Here is a 19,629-nt window from a genome sequence, read left to right on the forward strand (position 1 = left end):
AAAAATTTCATAATCCATTAATTACATTAGTGGGGATTATAACTATTTTGGAGATGAAAATTTAATCTTAATTTTAGCATTTTGTAGAGGTTGAAGCTATGAAAACATTCACACTAGGCTATGAATGGCAGCAAGCCGGATGTGGAGATAGAAAATATAGTCACTGTTTTGTAATAGTATCTTATTGATTTCTAGGTGTTAGGCAGGGGTTAAGCTCGTTAAAATTATGTTGAATTCCCTAAAATAAATGCCACTCTTTTAGAACTTAGTTATTATTTCCTAGAAATAATAACTAAATAATAAATAAAATGCACTCTTTTAAAACTTAGTTATTATTTCCTAGAAAACTTTGTCATGTGTCTTATACTACTGAACTGTCACCTTGTTGGCACTCATGTTTTAGAACTTCTCATCTTTTTTGAATCATTTACGTTTTCAAAAATTTGAGTGATCTGACCATATCTACCTTTTTTTTCACTCTTATACCATCTTTTCTCTTTTTTTTTTTTGAAATTTTATTTATTTATTTTTATTTATTTTTTTATTATTATACTTTGAGTTCTAGGGTACATGTGCATAACGTGCAGGTTTATTACATATGTATACTTGTGCCATGTTGGTGTGCTGCACCCATCAACTCGTCAGCACCCATCAACTCGTCATTTACATCAGGTATAACTCCCAATGCAATCCCTCCCCCCTCCCCCCTCCCCATGATAGGCCCCGGTGCTTTTCTCTTAAATATAAACCACAAATCTGATTATTACCAGGACTCTCCTTGCCCCCTTAAGCCCTGCCTAATATCCATAAATTGATAAAATGTGTTGTTAAGAATGATGTAGTTGCTTCCGCCACGGCCGCCACTGGAGAGCAGCAGCCATGGCTCTACGCTACCCTATGGCCGTGGGCCTCAACAAGGGCCACAAGGTGACCAAGAACGTGAGCAAGCCCAGGCACAGGCGCCGCCGCGGGCGTCTGACTAAACACACCAAGTTCGTGCGAGACATGATTCGGGAGGTGTGTGGCTTTGCCCAGTACTAGCGGCGCGCCATGGAGTTACTGAAGGTCTCCAAGGACAAACGGGCCCTCAAGTTTATCAAGAAAAGGGTGGGGACGCACATCCGCGCCAAGTGGAAGCGGGAGGAGCTGAGCAACGTATTGGCCCCTATGAGGAAAGCTGTTGCCAAGAAAGACTGAGCCCCCTCCCCTGGCTTCTCCCTGAAATAAATAACAGCTTGACACAAAAAGAAAAAGAAAAAAGAAAAAGAATAATGTAGTTTTAAAAAAAGAGAGTGTAACTACAAAACTAACAATTAAAAGTAAGTGAAAATGTAGGTGCAAAGTAACACTTCCCAAATGCTTAAATTCACTGTTCCAGTATAGAATTATACTATACAAGTCAGACTAATAGTGTAATTTCTGAATCTGTTTCCTTTTTTTAAAAAAAAAGATTGGATAATATGATCTGATCCACTAACCTTCCAGAAAAAAGACTTATATAAATACGAGCTTTATTGTTATCAACAATGTTCTGGCTCTTTTCAGATCTTTGATTCAGGTTTGTTGAAATAAAGCTCAGAACAGACAAAACAACTTGGAAAAAAGAAAACTGTCCTTCAGTGGAAATTGCCTTTATTGCATCTGCCAGAATACCAAGCGATAAGATAAATCAGGACTTAGCTTTTTATTAAGCAAGTCAGATTTCTCAGATCAATGTTTTGTTTGAATAAAGATAATTAGGAAATTTTTGCTCATCTTAAAGAAAATATGCAAATCTTTTTTTTTTCTTTTTAGGGAACAGGAAGAAATTTAGCATAATTTCAGGCAGAGTGAATTAGGAATGTTAAGGTTTTTCAAAAGAAGTATTTCTTATAGAAAATGTGATCTCTCTAAAATTGTCTATCTCCAGCAAGAATCCTTGCTTGTCATCATCACCAAATGCCCACATATGTTTATAGTTTTCTAAGGGTTTTATGTTTCCTTGAATGTTTAAAATATTCTGTCTCTTTCAAAAAGTGTTTGAAAGGCATGCAACAAAGAATATAAATAACCAAACTTCCTTCCTTCCTTCCTTCCTTCCTTCCTTCCTTCCTTCCTTCCTTCCTTCCTTCCTCCCTCCCTCCCTCCCTCCCTCCCTCCCTTCCTTTTCTTCTTTTCAATCATCTGTCAACAAACATTTTTGCCAGCACTTAAAATAAATACGAATGATAATAATAAAAAGATGATGAGGAAACCAATATAAATGAGACATAATTATGTCTCGAGGAGCTCAAAGCCTAGCGGGAGAGACAGGAAAGACTAAGTTTAACAATAAAGATAAGAAAATGCTCTGAGAACAGAGAGCAGAGTTGACCGACTCTACTCTGGGGAATCAAAGAAGGCTTTACAGAGAAGGAGGCACTGAAGCTAGGTCTTAATTATTGTTAAAAAAAAAAATCAAAAAGATTTTGTCAGGCAAAAAGAAGCAAGGTCAATCCAAAGAGAAGAAACATCACAAGCAGAAGAAGGGCTTCACATAAAGGTCTGACAAGAGAGACAAGGCCAGGAGACAGCTGGTTCTGTTCTGTGTCAAAGATGCAATGCAGAGAAGTCTGTTGACTTTAGCAGAACAGCTGATAAATTACTTTTCTCACATGCTACAAATATTTGTCAAAGCTGTTCTCTTGTGAAGTGTCAGGATGTCAGTCCAGAGGATGACATCAACATTTTTCTTTAGTTTCTTACTTTCTTACTTTCTATACTTTTCTTTCCCTTTACACACCTCATATTCACTGGGTTATTAAAGACTGGTCTGTTCTAAGAAAAATAAATTGGTAGCCTGTGAAGATGAGTAAGATTTTTACAATTTTCTGGAAAGAGGAGAAGAATGCACAGGAAAAATAAGACTGCAGTGGTGCCTAAGAGTCCCACTTATATCATAGTATTAAACTAACTTTGTGGAGGAAAGAAAAGGGAACTCGGTTGTGCCTGGCTAGGAGGTGGACATTTTACATCTTACTTTTGAATTCCTGGCCTCAAGTGATCTTCTCACTTTGGCCTCCCAAAAAGCTGGGATTACAGGCATGAGCCATTGTGACCAACCCTATATCTTATTGTCAATCCCCATGAAATACAAAGGCCTTTCAGTGTTTTGAAAACCCCGGTCTGGTTCATGGTTCTAACCTGCTAACACTCTGGCCTCATTGCCAACCATTCTTTCCATCACTTACTGGCCTTCCAGCTGGTCCTTAAATGTGAAAAGCATGCTTTCCATCTGCCTAGCACTCTTTTACTTCAGATATCCACGTCTCTTTTGCTCTGACATCCTTCAGGTCTCAACTCAAAGTAGCCTTCCCTGACCACACTACATGAAACAGGATCCACCTGCCCCACATTGTACTCCAGTCTCTTCCTCTAGCTTATTTTTCTTCTCAAAGTACTTATTGACAGAGTATGTATCGTTATTTCTATATTTCATTGTCTTTATCTTCCCACTGGAGTTTGAGCTCTGTGAAAACAGGCATTAGTCTATTTGGTTCAAAAGAAGTTTTTTTAAAGAGTTGACATGTAGTTCCAATCAATGGTAGACTGGATTAAAAAATGTGGTGCATATATACCATGGAATATTTTGCAGCTATAAAAGATAGTGAGATCACGTCCTTTGCAGTGACCTGGAAGGAGCTGGAGGTCATTATCCTAAGCAAACTAACGTAGAAACAGAAAACCAAAAACTGCATATTCTCACTTATAAGTAGAAGCTGAACATTGAGTACATAAGGAAACAAAGAAGGGAACAACAGACATGAGGACCTACTTGAGGGTGGGGAGTGGGAGAAGGGTGAGGATTGCAAAACTACCTATCATGTGCTATGCTTATTACCTGGGTTATGAAATAATCCATACACCAAACCACCAGGACATGCAATTTACCTATATAACAAACCCGCATATGTACCCCTGAACCTAAAAGTTAAAAAAAGAGTTGACATTTAGTAAATAGTTAATAGATATTTTAATAATAAATCATTTATATTGATACTATTAACAACATTTTACGGATGAGGAGCCCGAATTTCAGACAAGGGTAATAATTTGCCTGGTGTTCCATGACTCACAAGGCATCTGGATCTGAATATATGATGTCCCCCAAAGCCATGAGTTTCCCACTAAACCAAAACTTATTCCCTAAAAGGATACCTTCCATGAGACATATCTTCAGACATAACTCATAAGCTTATTGCTTACAATATTCATCACGGTTCCTAATTGTAAAAACCAAATCCTCTATAGCTAGTTTAAGCAAAAATGGATTTATTAACAGTTACAGACCATTCACAGAATTATTGGCAGGGCTGAAGAAACAGACTCGGATTGAGCTTCCAGAAATGACTTTAACACCACACCAAAGAACTGGCCTGCCAAGGAGCTGCTGCTCTTTCCACTTTCAAGGAACTGCAGAATCAAGAAAGTAGTTGCCATGGCTCCTGTCAACACCTTGGCCATGAACACAAAGCTGCTGAATCAGGGAAGTCACCACTACAGGTGCCAGATCCAGAATTTTACCACAGTTGCCATGATCCTCGCCAGCAAAATAACTACATCATATTCCGGCTCTCTTTCTATTTATCTCCCTTCTATACTAAAGATTCATACAATCGTATCCAATTGGTGAAGTTCAACTCACATTCAGAAATTTTGCTGCAGTGGTTTATGAGGGATATAATTCTTTGGTTTCCCAGGCTGGCAGGACTGGAAGGCAGCTTATAAGGGGTTCAGAACCTTGCTGGCAGAGCAAATCCACTGTCCTATGTTAGGCACTTGTTAGTGCACAATTTTATTCAATCTTCACAGAAACACTGTAAAGTAGGTACCATTTTGCTTACTGAATTGAAGAAGAGATGGAGGCTCTGTATTAGCCAGGGTTCTCTTACAGGGACAGACTTAATAGGATGTATATATTATATATATATATTCTATATGGGAGTATATTAAGTATTAACTTACATGATCACAAAGGTCTCACAATAGGCTGTCTGGAAGCTGAGGAGCAAGGAGAGCCAGTCCAAGTCCCAAAGCTGAAGAACTTAGAGTCTGGTGTTTCAGGGCAGGAAGCATCCAGCACAGGAGAAAGATGTAGGCTGGGAGCCAAGGTCAATCTCTTCTTTTCACATTTTTTCTGCCTGCTTTGTATCCATAAGGTGATTAGATTGTGCCCACCAAATTAAGGGTAGATCTGCCTTCCCTAGCCCACTGACTCAAATGTTAATCTCTTTTGGCAACACCCTCACAGGCACACCCAGAATTAATACTTCATATCCTTCAATCCAATCAAGTTGACACTCAGTGTTAACCATCACAAGTCAACCCCTTGTCAACCCGAACCCATACACATCTCCTGAGATCATACATAATCTTCAAATAAAGACAACAATGAGGTCATAATTATGCCTAACATAATGCAACTATCCTTAATAATCAAATGTATAGGATGACCTGTTCTGTGGGCACCACTCAGCCTCCTTCCCCAGCCACCCTTGTCATCTCCCAATGGGCTCATGAACAAAGTGGCCATGGTAGCAGAAATGGAGGTTATGCATGGGCTTAGCACATGGACTTCCACTCACAAAGGCTGACCTGGCTACAGCCACTGCTGAGTGCCCACTGGAAATGCACCAATCCCCAACCCAAATATTATTACATGAAGTTAACATACTTAAATGCTGATATGAAGTCAATAAATCTTGTGTCACATGATAAAGGAAAGGGAAATAAAATGAAGATATTTTCTTAGTACAAATGTAAACATGCACAAACATGCTTTTAACAAAAGAAGGAGGAAATACTCATGACAGTTACGGTCCTCATTTCTGCAGCTGGTCACGTAGTCGTAGCTGGTATTGATGACTACCTTCTTCTACTACCCATTCTGTATTCCCTTTGTCTTCAGCAAGCACCTCAGCAGGTTGTGGTTTTTGTCTTGGCAGAGAAACCCAAACCTTCATTCCTGAAGGGTCTGGACCATTTGTAGTTCTGCCTGGATTGGGCTGTTGTAGTTTCCCATTATTGATCTTAATCACAAGGTATGGTAATACTAAGAAATGTCCTAATGGATCTCCTGTATTCCATGCATACTCTTCCTTACCTCCATTGTGGAGTAGTAGACTGATTTCATCTTGATAGTCCAGATCAATTGCCCCAGCCAACACTGTAACTGCTTTCTAAGCCTGCTGATTTAAAGGTAGGATGAGTCCAGTGTCCAGGTGGCAATCTTAACTTCCAGTTTAATGGAATCATTCTTGTGTCTCCTGATAGTAGTGTTCCTTGCTCTGGAACTAAGACCTCTAGGCCAGCAGAACATAATGTCACAGGAACAGGAAGCAAACATTTTGCTAGTGGATCACTAGGGGTGATGGTGAGTGGTGCCACTTTCACTTCTGCCCCTTGATTCCTGGACCCATGAATCCTGGCTATGGGAGAAACAATACCATATATTGGATGGTGATTCAGAGAATACACAGCCTTGTGGAGAACTTTACTCCAGCCCTGCAAAGTATTGTCACCTAGTTGGCATTGTAATTATGACTTCAAAAGATCATTCCATCATTCCATCAATTCAGCTGCTTTAGGATAATGGAGAACATGGTAAGACCGGCAAATTCCATAAGCATGAGCCCACTGTCCCACTCATTTAGCCGTAAAGTGAGTGCCTTGGTCAGAGGCAATGCTGTATGGAATACCATGACGGTGGATAAAGCATTTTATGAGTCTGCAGATGGTAGTCTTGGCAGAAGCATTGCATGCAGGATAGGCAAATACATATCTGGAGTAAGTGTCTATTCCAGTGAGGACAAACCTCTGCCCTTTCCATGATGGAAGAGGTCCAATATAATCAACCTGCCACCAGGTAACTGGCTGATCACCCCAAAGAATAGTGCCATATCAAGGGCTCAGTGTTGGTCTTTGCTGCTGGCAAATTGGGCACTCAGCAGTGGCTGTAGCCAGGTCAGCCTTTGTGAGTGGAAGTCCATGTGCTAAGCCCATGCATAACCTCCATTTCTGCTACCATGGCCACTTTGTTCATGAGCCCATTGGGAGATGACAAGGGTGACTGGGGAAGGAGGCTGAGTGGTGTCCACAGAACAGGTCATCCTATACATTTGATTATTAAAATCTTCCTCTGCTGAGGTCACCCACTGGTGAGCAGTCACATGGGATACAAATATCTTTACAGTTTTTGACCACTCAGAGAGGTCCATCCACATGCCTCTTCTCCATATTTCTGTGTCACCAATTTTCCAATCATGCTTTTTCCAAGTACCTGACCATCCAGCCAAACCATTGGCCAGAGCCCATGAATTCGTATATAATCACACATCTGGCCATTTCTCCTTCCATGCAAAGGGCACAACCAGGTGCACTACTCGAAGTTCTGCCCACTGGGGAGATTTCCCTTCACCCCTGTCCTTCAGGGAGCTCCTAGAAAGGGGCTGCAGTGCTACAGCTGTCTACTTTTGGGTGGTACCTGCATATCATGCAGAATCATTTGTGAACCAGGCCCTAGTCTTCTCTTCCTCTGTCAACTGATCATGGGGAACTCCCCATGAGGCCATCGGTGCAGGATCGGGGAGAGAAGGCAGGAGTGGAGACCATGGGGATTTGAGCCACTTCCTCATGTAAGTTATTTGTTCCTTCAGGACCTGCTCAAGCCTGATCATGTACACCACTTCCATTTGGTAATGGAATACTGATGTGCACAACCCACTTTATGGCTAGATGGGCCAGAAAGCACCCAGTTCATGATAGGCAGTTCAGGTCACATGGTGACTTGATGACCCATAGTAAAATATTCAGTTTCCACCAAAGCCCAGTAACAGGCCAAGAGCTCCATTTCAAAAGGAGAATAGTTATTTGCAGAAGATGGGAGGGCCTTGCTCCAAAATCCTAGAGCCCTCTGCTGTGATTCACCTATGGAGGCCTGCCAAAAGCTCCAAACAGCATCCCTATCTGCCACTGACACCTCAAACACCATTGGATCTGCTGGGTCATATGGCCCAGGTGTCAGAGCAGCTTGCACAGCAGCCTGGACCCATTGTAGAGCCTTCTCTTGTTCTGGACCCCCCTTTTGGGTCATTTGATAAATGGGCCAGAGTAACACACCCACATGAGGACTGTGTTGTCTCCAAACTCCGAATAGGCCCACTAGGCATTGTACCACTTTCTTGGTTGTAGGAGTGGCCAAATGCAGCAACTTTTCCTTCACCTTAGAAGGACAAGCCCTATACCACTGGATCCCAAGAAATTTTACTGAGGTAGAAGGTCCCTGAATTTCCCATCCTCTGGCATGCAAATGTCTCACCGATAAATCCAGTGTGTTTGCTACTTCTTGCTCACTGGATCCAATTAGCATAATATCATCAATGTAATGGACCAGTGTGATATCTTGTGGAAGCAAAAAGTGATCAAGGTCTCTCTGAATAAGATTATGACACAAAGCCAGAGTTGATACACCCTGAAGTAGGACAACAAAGGCGTGTTGCTGGCCTTGCCAGCTGAAGGCAAATTGCTTCTGGTGGGCCTTATGGACAGGAATGGAGAAAAAGGCATTTGCCAAGTCAATAGCTGCATACCAGGTACCAGGAGATGTGTTAATTTGCTCAAGCAATGAAACCACACCTTGTATGGCAGCTGCAATTGGAGTCTTCACTTGATTAAGCTCATGATAATCCACTGTCATTCTGCAAGATCCATCTTCTGCACAGGCCAAATGGGAGAGTTGAATGGGGATGTGGTGGGAATCAACACCCCTACATCTTTCAAGTCCTTGTTGGTGACATTGATATCCACAATCTCTGCAGGGATGAAATATTGTTTCTGATTTACTATTTTTCTGGAAAACAGTAGAAAAATTTTCTAGAAAATTTTCTAGAAATAGTAAATTTGGGTAGAGGCAGCTCTAATGGCTTCCATTTGTCCTTTCCCACCATAGAAGCCCTCACCCTACCAGTCAGGGAGCCAATGTGGGGGTTCTACCAGCTGCTAAGTGTGTCTACGCCAATTATGCATTCCAGCACTGGGAAAATGAGGACAGGATGAGTCCGGGGATCCACTGGATCCACTGTACGTCAGATCCGAGCTAAAACTCCATTAATTACCTGACCTCCATAAGTCCCTACTTTAACTGGAGGACCACAATGATATTTTAGGTCCCCTGGAATCAACATCAGCTCAGAGCCAGTGTCCAGTAGTCCCTGAAATGTCTGATCATTTCCCTTTCCCCACTGCACAGTTACCCTGGTAAAAACCTGGACATCTCCTTGGGGAAGGGTGTGAGAGAGATTCACTGCATAAATTGTCAGTAATGAAGTGAGATCCTTCCTCAGTGGGACCCAGCCTCCCCTTCAGTCAAGGGATTCTGGGTCTGTAAACTGGCTTAAGTCTGGAAGCTGATTGGGGGGGCTATGATTCTCTGTTTTTATAAATAAAATTTGTCTTTTGTCCATTCGACCTAGAACTTTTCTGTTTGTATAATTTAAGTAGGAATGCATGATTTCAGAATTGCTCTGGACTAGTGACTATGAGGGGTCTTCCATGCTTTCCCTTTCAAAATAGGAGCATATATTGCGGTTATTCTGTTTCCATCCCATTGTGTAATCAGTGTGTGGAGGGCAGATTCTCTTGAAAGTTTTTAGGTCTGTAGAATATGAGCCTCATCTGAACGTGATGTAGACCAGAACGTGATTCTGGACTTTGATCTTGAGGCTGGGATTGAATGAGACTCTTGGGGATGCTCGTGGGGGACCCACATTTATGTGTGGAAAGATATTAAAATATGCATGAAAGGTGGAATGTGATAATTTAGAATGCCTTACAGCAAATATTCACTCTCTTCTTCCTTCTACCATAGGTATAAAGAACTTCCTAATATAGCTTCCCAGCATGGCTTTGATCATGTGACCTTTTGGCTAATGTGATGTCAGTAGAAAGGATATTATTATAGGAAAGACTTGAAGGATGTTTGCATAGTGAGTGTTGCTATCTTGCACTTCTCCCTGAGAAGAACATAGCATGGACAGCCTGCTGGCCAAGGATAGAAGGTTTGTGGAGAAGAACTAGGCACAACACTGTAGCGTGAGGACAAGGCCAGCTTTGCCTGGCTTGGATCAGAGGACCCTCAGCAGTTCCCTAAGCATGAAAGTGAGAGTAATTGTTTTAAGCCATTAAGTTTCAAGTTTTGGAGCAGTTTGTTGTGCAGTAAGAACTGATATAAAAATTTAATAAAAAATGATAGTGTTCTGAAGAGCTGCCTCCAATGGTCAAGAAATAAGGAAACTAAAGTAGTAATCAGAAGGTTGCTTGGAGTAAATACAAGAAATCTAAATAAAGAGAGTTTAAGACTCCTATGAAATACCCACCTGCCAGAACACATTTCTGCAGGTGACAATGTTATTAGCAATAGTGACCTCTGATTTTAAACATCAGAAATCAACTTTGGCAAACTCAAGAAGACTCAAAAAGAATGTACTGTAGTTGTATAGTGTGTACTGTATTATATAGTTGACAAAATTAAAGGAATAACTGAGTTATCAGACTCTGAGAAGTTCAAAACTAGGGAACTGATTTAGCAGCATAAACTCAGAGACAGTTTTATTCTTAACATTTAGATCGAGCGCGAGCGACACAGAAGACCGGTGATTTCTGCATTTTCAACTGAGGTACTGGGTTCATCTCACTGGGGAGTGCCAGACGATCGGTGCTGGTCAGCTGCTGCAGCCCCACCAGTGAGAGCTGAAGCAGGGCGAGGCATTGCCTCACCTGGAAAGCGCAAGGGGGAAGGGAATCCCTTTTCCTAGCCAGGGGAACTGAGACACACAACACCTGGAAAATCGGGTAACTCCCACCCCAATACTGCGCTTTAAGCAAACAGGCAAACCAGGAGATCATATCCCACACCTGGCCGGGAGGGTCCCACACCCACGGAGCCTCCCTCATTGCTAGCACAGCAGTCTGTGATCTACCGGCAAGGCAGCAGCGAGGCTGGGGGAGGGGCGCCCGCCATTGCTGAGGCTTAAGTAGGTAAACAAAGCTGCTGGGAAGCTCGAACTGGGTGGAGCTCACAGCAGCTCAAGGAAACCTGCCTGTCTCTGTAGACTCCACCTCTGGGGACAGGGCACAGTAAACAATAACAAACGCAGCAGCTCTGCAGACGCAAACGACTCTGTCTGACAGCTTTGAAGAGAGCAGTGGATCTCCCAACACGGAGGTTGAGATCTGAGAAGGGACAGACTCCCTGCTCAAGTGGGTCCCTGACCCCTGAGTAGCCTAACTGGGAGACATCCCCCACTAGGGGCAGTCTGACACCCCACACCTCACAGGGTGGAGTACACCCCTGAGAGGAAGCTTCCAAAGCAAGAATCAGACAGGTACACTCGCTGTTCAGAAATATTCTATCTTCTGCAGCCTCTGCTGCTGATACCCAGGCAAACAGGATCTGGAGTGGACCTCAAGCAATCTCCAACAGACCTACAGCTGAGGGTCCTGACTGTTAGAAGGAAAACTATCAAACAGGAAGGACACCTACACCAAAACCCCATCAGTACATCACCATCATCAAAGACCAGAGGCAGATAAAACCACAAAGATGGGGAAAAAGCAGGGCAGAAAAGCTGGAAATTCAAAAAATAAGAGCGCATCTCCCCCGGCAAAGGAGCGCAGCTCATCGCCAGCAACGGATCAAAGCTGGACGGAGAATGACTTCGACGAGATGAGAGAAGAAGGCTTCAGTCCATCAAATTTCTCAGAGCTAAAGGAGGAATTATGTACCCAGCGCAAAGAAACTAAAAATCTTGAAAAAAAAGTGGAAGAATTGATGGCTAGAGTAATTAATGCAGAGAAGCTCATAAACGAAATGAAAGAGATGAAAACCATGACACGAGAAATACGTGACAAATGCACAAGCTTCAGTAACCGACTCGATCAACTGGAAGAAAGAATGTCAGCGATTGAGGATCAAATGAATGAAATGAAGCGAGAAGAGAAACCAAAACAAAAAAGAAGAAAAAGAAATGAACAAAGCCTGCAAGAAGTATGGGATTATGTAAAAAGACCAAATCTACGTCTGATTGGGGTGCCTGAAAGTGAGGGGGAAAATGGAACCAAGTTGGAAAACACTCTTCAGGATATCATCCAGGAGAACTTCCCCAACCTAGTAGGGCAGGCCAACATTCAAATCCAGGAAACACAGAGAATGCCACAAAGATAATCCTCGAGAAGAGCAACTCCAAGACACATAATTGCCAGATTCACCAAAGTTGAAATGAAGGAAAAAATCTTAAGGGCAGCCAGAGAGAAAGGTCGGGTTACCCACAAAGGGAAGCCCATCAGACTAACAGCAGATCTCTCGGCAGAAACTCTTCAAGCCAGAAGAGAGTGGGGGCCAATATTCAACATTCTTAAAGAAAAGAATTTTAAACCCAGAATTTTATATCCAGCCAAACTAAGTTTCATAAGTGAAGGAGAAATAAAATCCTTTACAGATAAGCAAATGCCTAGAGATTTTGTCACTACTAGGCCTGCCTTACAAGAGACCCTGGAGGAAGCACTAAACATGGAAAGGAACAACCGGTACCAGCCATTGCAAAAACATGCCAAAATGTAAAGACCATCAAGGCTAGGAAGAAACTGCATCAACTAACGAGCAAAATAACCAGTTAATATCATAATGGCAGGATCAAGTTCACACATAACAATCTTAACCTTAAATGTAAATGGACTAAATGCTCCAATTAAAAGACACAGACTGGCAAACTGGATAAAGAGTGAAGACCCATCAGTCTGCTGTATTCAGGAGACCCATCTCACACGCAGAGACATACATAGGCTCAAAATAAAGGGATGGAGGAAGATCTACCAAGCAAATCAAGAACAAAAAAAGCGGGGGTTGCAATACTAGTCTCTGATAAAACAGACTTTAAACCATCAAAGATCAAAAGAGACAAAGAAGGCCATTACATAATGGTAAAGGGATCAATTCAACAGGAAGAGCTAACTATCCTAAATATATATGCACCCAATACAGGAGCACCCAGATTCATAAAGCAAGTCCTTAGAGACTTACAAAGAGACTTAGACTCCCATACAATAATAACGGGAGACTTCAACACTCCACTGTCAACATTAGACAGATCAACGAGACAGAAAGTTAACAAGGATATCCAGGAATTGAACTCATCTCTGCAGCAAGCAGACCTAACAGACATCTATAGAACTCTCCACCCCAAATCAGCAGAATATACATTCTTCTCAGCACCACATCGTACTTACTCCAAAATTGACCACGTAATTGGAAGTAAAGCACTCCTCAGCAAATGTACAAGAACAGAAATTATAACAAACTGTCTCTCAGACCACAGTGCAATCAAACTAGAACTGAGGACTAAGAAACTCAATCAAAACCACTCAACTACATGGAAACTGAACAACCTGCTCCTGAATGACTACTGGGTACATAACGAAATGAAGGCAGAAATAAAGATGTTCTTTGAAACCAATGAGAACAAAGATACAACATACCAGAATCTCTGGGACACATTTAAAGCAGTGTGTAGAGGGAAATTTATAGCACTAAATGCCCACAAGAGAAAGCAGGAAAGATCTAAAATTGACACTCTAACATCGCAATTAAAAGAACTAGAGAAGCAAGAGCAAACACATTCGAAAGCTAGCAGAAGGCAAGAAATAACTAAGATCAGAGCAGAACTGAAGGAGATAGAGACACAAAAAACCCTCCAAAAAATCAATGAATCCAGGAGTTGGTTTTTTGAAAAGATCAACAAAATTGACAGACCACTAGCAAGACTAATAAAGAAGAAAAGAGAGAAGAATCAAATCGACGCAATTAAAAATGATAAAGGGGATATCACCACCGACCCCACAGAAATATAAACTACCATCAGAGAATACTATAAACACCTCTACGCAAATAAACTGGAAAATCTAGAAGAAATGGATAATTTCCTGGACACTTACACTCTTCCAAGACTAAACCAGGAAGAAGTTGAATCCCTGAATAGACCAATATTAGGCTCTGAAATTGAGGCAATAATTAATAGCCTACCAACCAAAAAAAGTCCAGGACCAGATGGATTCACAGCTGAATTCTACCAGAGGTACAAGGAGGAGCTGGTACCATTCCTTCTGAAACTATTCCAATCAATAGAAAAAGAGGGAATCCTCCCTAACTCATTTTATGAGGCCAACATCATCCTGATACCAAAGCCTGGCAGAGACACAACAAAAAAAGAGAATTTTAGATCAATATCCCTGATGAACATCGATGCAAAAATCCTCAATAAAATACTGGCAAACCGGATTCAGCAACACATCAAAAAGCTTATCCACCATGATCAAGTGGGCTTCATCCCTGGGATGCAAGGCTGGTTCAACATTCGCAAATCAATAAACATAATCCAGCATATAAACAGAACCAAAGACAAGAACCACATCATTATCTCAATAGATGCAGAAAAGGCTTTGACAAAATTCAACAGCCCTTCATGCTAAAAACGCTCAATAAATTCGGTATTGATGGAACGTACCTCAAAATAATAAGAGCTATTTATGACAAACCCACAGCCAATATCATACTGAATGGGCAAAAACTGGAAAAATTCCCTTTGAAAACTGGCACAAGACAGGGATGCCCTCTCTCACCACTCCTATTCAACATAGTGTTGGAAGTTCTGGCTAGGGCAATCAGGCAAGAGAAAGAAATCAAGGGGATTCAGTTAGGAAAAGAAGAAGTCAAATTGTCCCTGTTTGCAGATGACATGATTGTATATTTAGAAAACCCCATTGTCTCAGCCCAAAATCTCCTTAAGCTGATAAGCAACTTCAGCAAAGTCTCAGGATACAAAATTAATGTGCAAAAATCACAAGCATTCTTATACACCAGTGACAGTCAAACAGAGAGCCAAATCAGGAATGAACTTCCATTCACAATTGCTTCAAAGAGAATAAAATACCTAGGAATCCAACTTACAAGGGGTGTAAAGGACCTCTTCAAGGAGAACTACAAACCACTGCTCAGTGAAATAAAAGAGGACACAAACAAATGGAAGAACATACCATGCTCATGGATAGGAAGAATCAATATCGTGAAAATGGCCATACTGCCCAAGGTAATTTATAGATTCAATGCCATCCCCATCAAGCTACCAATGAACTTCTTCACAGAATTGGAAAAAACTGCTTTAAAGTTCATATGGAACCAAAAAAGAGCCCGCATCTCCAAGACAATCCTAAGTCAAAAGAACAAAGCTGGAGGCATCACGCTACCTGACTTCAAACTATACTACAAGGCTACAGTAACCAAAACAGCATGGTACTGGTACCAAAACAGAGATATAGACCAATGGAACAGAACAGAGTCCTCAGAAATAATACCACACATCTACAGCCATCGGATCTTTGACAAACCTGAGAGAAACAAGAAATGGGGAAAGGATTCCCTATTTAATAAATGGTGCTGGGAAAATTGGCTAGCCATAAGTAGAAAGCTGAAACTGGATCCTTTCCTTACTCCTTATACGAAAATTAATTCAAGATGGATTAGAGACTTAAATGTTAGACCTAATACCATAAAAATCCTAGAGGAAAACCTAGGTAGTACCATTCAGGACATAGGCATGGGCAAAGACTTCATGTCTAAAACACCAAAAGCAACGGCAGCAAAAGCCAAAATTGACAAATGGGATCTCATTAAACTAAAGAGCTTCTGCACAGCAAAAGAAACTACCATCAGAGTGAACAGGCAACCTACAGAATGGGAGAACATTTTTGCAATCTACTCATCTGACAAAGGGCTAATATCCAGAACCTACAAAGAACTCAAACAAATTTACAAGAAAAAAACAAACAACCCCATCAAAAAGTGGGCAAAGGATATGAACAGACATTTCTCAAAAGAAGACATTCATACAGCCAACAGACACATGAAAAAATGCTCATCATCACTGGCCATCAGAGAAATGCAAATCAAAACCACAATGAGATACCATCTCACACCAGTTAGAATGGCGATCATTAAAAAGTCAGGAAACAACAGGTGCTGGAGAGGATGTGGAGAAATAGGAACACTTTTACACTGTTGGTGGGATTGTAAACTACTTCAACCATTATGGAAAACAGTATGGTGATTCCTCAAGGATCTAGAACTAGATGTACCATATGACCCAGCCATCCCATTACTGGGTATATACCCAAAGGATTATAAATTATGCTGCTATAAAGACACATGCATATGTATGTTTATTGCAGCACTATTCACAATAGCAAAGACTTGGAATCAACCCAAATGTCCATCAGTGACAGATTGGATTAAGAAAATGTGGCACATATACACCATGGAATACTATGCAGCCATAAAAAAGGATGAGTTTGTGTCCTTTGTAGAGACATGGATGCAGCTGGAAACCATCATTCTTAGCAAACCATCACAAGAACAGAAAACCAAACACCGCATGTTCTCACTCATAGGCGGGAACTGAACAATGAGATCACTTGGACTCGGGAAGGGGAACATCACACACCGGGGCCTATCATGGGGAGGGGGGAGGGGGGAGGGATTGCATTGGGAGTTATACCAGATGTAAATGACGAGTTGATGGGTGCAGCACACCAACATGGCACAAGTATACATATGTAGCAAACCTGCACGTTGTGCACATGTACCCTACAACTTAAAGTTTAATAATAATAAATAAATTAAAAAAAAAAAAAAAAAAACATTTAGATCACCAGAGTCGGACAGCCTTGCTTATTTCATGAGATCAATCTCATGGAGAGAAGGAGGGGCCAGGCTATTAAGACTGATGGCATCACCAGGAACACATGAAGTGAAGGAAAGACAATTGATCATTAACCATTCTCTGGGCCAGGTGCAGGCTCACACCCGTAATCCCAGCCCTTTGGGAGGCTGAGGTGGGTAGATTGCTTAAGGTCAAAAGTTCAAGACCAACCTGGCCAACATAGTGAAACCCCATCTCTACCAAAAGAAAATACAAAAATTAGCTGGATATGTTGGCATGCGCCTGTAGTACCAGTCACTCGGGAGGCATGAAAAAAAAAGAAAAAAAAAACAGTTCTCAGTTTTCTCACCTCTTGAATGGCCTAGATAATTTTTTATCCTCTTACTCTCAATATTTTCTATTAGCAAGTTACCCAAGGATCCCAATATTAAAATATTACTTCATGTTCCAATTTGCATCAAAGTTTTATTAAATCAGAAGGTGCCTGATTTTCTTTTTCAGGAACTATTTCTAAACCATAATGACCTTAACTACATTAATTCATTGATTATTGAATATTGTGAACACCTACTCTATAAATAAAATGTTTGAATTTTGTAATCAGACTTTGGAGTGCCTTTACTTGGGGCCATCCAACACTCTCCCTTTCCTCACAGGCTTAACTATAGCACCTTACATAAGTAAATCACACAATGCTTTTTAAGGGCTTCACAGCCAATAGATAATTTAGTTCTCAGGATAGCCTGTTAAGTGTCGGCTTGTCTTCTTTGATTCTACTCTAGAAAAAAAAAAAAAATTTTTTTTAAAATCCTCAAAACTGGTTTCCTGCTCATTTCTGAATATTTTTCTTAATTCATTGTTACCAGTCTCTGGAAAATATAGATTCTGTTGTCTATTTTTTTTCCTGTTTTTTTCAGGCTGCAGATAAAGGGTTTTCTTATTTCTGGGGAGATGGGGCAGGCACAGATAAAAACATCACCCTTGAGCCTTTGCAACATTACTTCCACTTTAATTATTACTCTGTAGACATAAATTTCAAGAAGTTTCTGATCCTATTTAAAGAACTGAAGATAAAATTGAGAAATATTGCTAACAAGAAAGGATGATAATTTGGTCATGGCTAAATGACCCAGATAGCAGGTATTTTTGTATAAGCATGACTCATTGAAGATTAAACAAGGTCTACTTATCTTTAATCCATCACTGACCTCATCCCATTCTGAATTAAAACTGATGAAGTATAAGCAATAAAAGAGATTTATTGAAATATAGTTCCAATTTCAGCTTATAAAGGTAGTAAATTCTCTTTCTTTCTTCCCTTTATTTCTCTGGCTCTCATTTCATCTCAGATGCTAATAAACGGGGAGAAAGGGTCCCTTTTATTGCATCTTAAAGAGAAATCATCTTGGGAGATAGATATATCTGAGTCTTGTGGTAACAATACTGGCTTCATCATTGCCACATGATGAGAGATTTAAAAACTATCAGAGTGAATTCAGCAGCATTTTGCTGGTGAATGGGTTTCTTCCCAGTTTGGAGTCAGCAGTCTCTTGTTGAGAGAAAGAACTAATTAAAGGACAACCTGTCACATGCAAGAAACAATGTAACTGTCCAATGTGCCTAAAAATTATTTGGAATACTCCATTTCCTGGAAGAAGCTAATCCAAATACATCTGCTTGACTGGATCCATTGGGACTTCTTTTCTCCCAGTGATCTGTGAAGGGAAAATTCAGCTGACCAAAACACCTTTTCCAGTAAAACAGGCTATCCGACAACACCTCTTAATTGAACTGTGTCTAATGTGCATTTAGCTGACTGGGCAACAGTGCTTTCATTTGTGCACCAAATGGTTGCCAAGCACAATATGTTTCTGACTTAAATATGCTTTCTGATGTATTTTTGTTTTCCTATATTGGCTTTTAAAAATTTCGCCTTTCTTTTCCCTGAAACTCTATTGTTACAAATCAATCAGGGACTAAATCAATCAACTTTTCTTTCCTTTCTCTCTCTCTCCCTTCCTCCCATCCGTCCTTCCTTTCTTCTTTCCTATATTTCTCTTTGACTCATTAAAAAAATTTTTTTGTATTCAGTTTTCTTTTATTCAATAAGCAAACATTTGTTGAATACCTACTCCTATCCCCCGGTGGGTTTTCCAGAAAATAATATGACTCAGCTCCAAGAGCTTAGAGTCCTGCAGTGATGTGAAGAGGGAGATATGTCTCCAATGAGTTCTGGTGCTTGCATGGGAATCACCTTAAATAACATCACATCTTAAGTTTAACTGTTTGCACATCAATGTCACTACACCTGTAAACACTTGCTGAACACTAGTCTCTCTGCCTACCAACGTTCCAGAGCTATAGCATATACAGAAGAAATCTTCCACATGGGGTTTGCCTTCAAAGACCTATTTTTGTTTTTGAAAAAATAAACAGGAATTTAGGAAAGCATCACAGAATTGAAAGGGGAAAAGTTCCCTTGCCCCCCTCACAGGGCATGCGACAGGGCGAATGGCTCACTTCTTCAGTGCCCACTGCTCAGACCTCTAGGGGAGCATATAGATGGGCAGGTTGTGTAGCTCTGACCCCATGGCAGTGTCTAGGGGTGAATGTTTACAGTTGAAACCCCAGTGAGCATGTGTTACAGGGTGCTCTTTTAGTTTAGCCATCTGCTCAATTAGACCCCTGCCTTATCACAAGGACAGAAGGCTGTCTGTAACCCGGGGTTCTTGCCCTGGTGTACCGGAAGACTCAGATCACATGTGGGCTTGGGCAATGAATGCAAGGCTTTATTCAGCGGAAGTAGCTCTCAGCAGATGGGGGAGCCAGAAGGGAGATAGTTTTC

The 19,629-nt window shown here is 41.1% G+C and overlaps 1 pseudogene; it reads left to right on the forward strand.

Annotated features, from left to right (window-relative positions):
- The first annotated feature begins 851 nt into the window (after positions 1-851).
- LOC103230706 (large ribosomal subunit protein eL36-like) lies at positions 852-1,266 on the forward strand (annotated as a pseudogene).
- The last annotated feature ends 18,363 nt before the right edge of the window (positions 1,267-19,629 follow it).

Source organism: Chlorocebus sabaeus, chromosome 25 (genome assembly GCF_047675955.1).
Source record: "Chlorocebus sabaeus isolate Y175 chromosome 25, mChlSab1.0.hap1, whole genome shotgun sequence".
NCBI classification, from domain to species: domain Eukaryota; kingdom Metazoa; phylum Chordata; class Mammalia; order Primates; family Cercopithecidae; genus Chlorocebus; species Chlorocebus sabaeus.